Raw genomic sequence first — 1,007 nt, forward strand, 5'->3', positions numbered from 1 at the left:
GTTTTCTTCCTTACCCTTGTCACCCTTAACTTCAACATTAGACTCTTGCTCTTGTGAAGCTTCAACAATATTCTCCAAGACCCCTTTCTTGGTTGAACAAGCAGAGCCAATTTTCGCTTTAAATCTTCATTGACATTATCACTAACATGACGTTTCCAAAAATTTTTTATCATTGTTTTTATCTCTATGAAACATATATTCATAGTTTGAACACCATAATTAATATTTTTGAACATTTTCATGAGTCCAAGCAACATCATTCCTCATAACCTCCAAATCTTCTGAGTAATAAATAAATTGTGAAATTAGCAGTGAAAACCCTTGTCAACATCCATTCAATTGGGGGTAATTCGGAAAAATGAAAAGAAAGTTTGATTGGACGTGATTTTGAGAGAAAGAAAAGGGGAAATTCAAAGGACAAACAAAATTCTTTTCACTAATTCGAATCTCAATTCTTTCTTTTAAGCATACATGTAAAAAAAAAAATTACATTCAAATATGTTGAAATTCAAAATATAAAACAAAACAAACTCTATCTACACCATGAGACTACTTCAACTCTGGTACTCAGACGGGCATATTGAGCTGGTATTATCATCGGGCTTGGGCAAGGCCAGTTACGGGTTATTTGTTCATTTCAAAATATGATAGTTAAAAACAATAAATTTTAAAAAATTTAGGGTGCCCCCAACACCCGTTAAATCCCAACCTCTCGGGCCATAATCGATGCATCAAAAATATCTCAATGGGCCAGATTCAAGAAAGAACTAACACAACCCTAGGCAGTCAAAGCCCCATATATAAACAACGCAAAAAGAAAACAATACCCCGAATACAAAATGAAATAAAATAAATTCAAACATTCAAAAGCCTAAAAATTAACAAATGGCTTTTGAAAATCAAACATCGAATATGCCATTCAAATGCCTAAAGGCCATTTCTAAACAAATTTAAGAAATTAATGCCGGTTTTTTTTTTTTTTTTTTTTTTTTTTTTTTCTTTTTTTT

This window comes from Corylus avellana, chromosome ca3 (assembly GCF_901000735.1).
Source record: "Corylus avellana chromosome ca3, CavTom2PMs-1.0".
NCBI classification, from domain to species: Eukaryota; Viridiplantae; Streptophyta; class Magnoliopsida; order Fagales; family Betulaceae; genus Corylus; species Corylus avellana.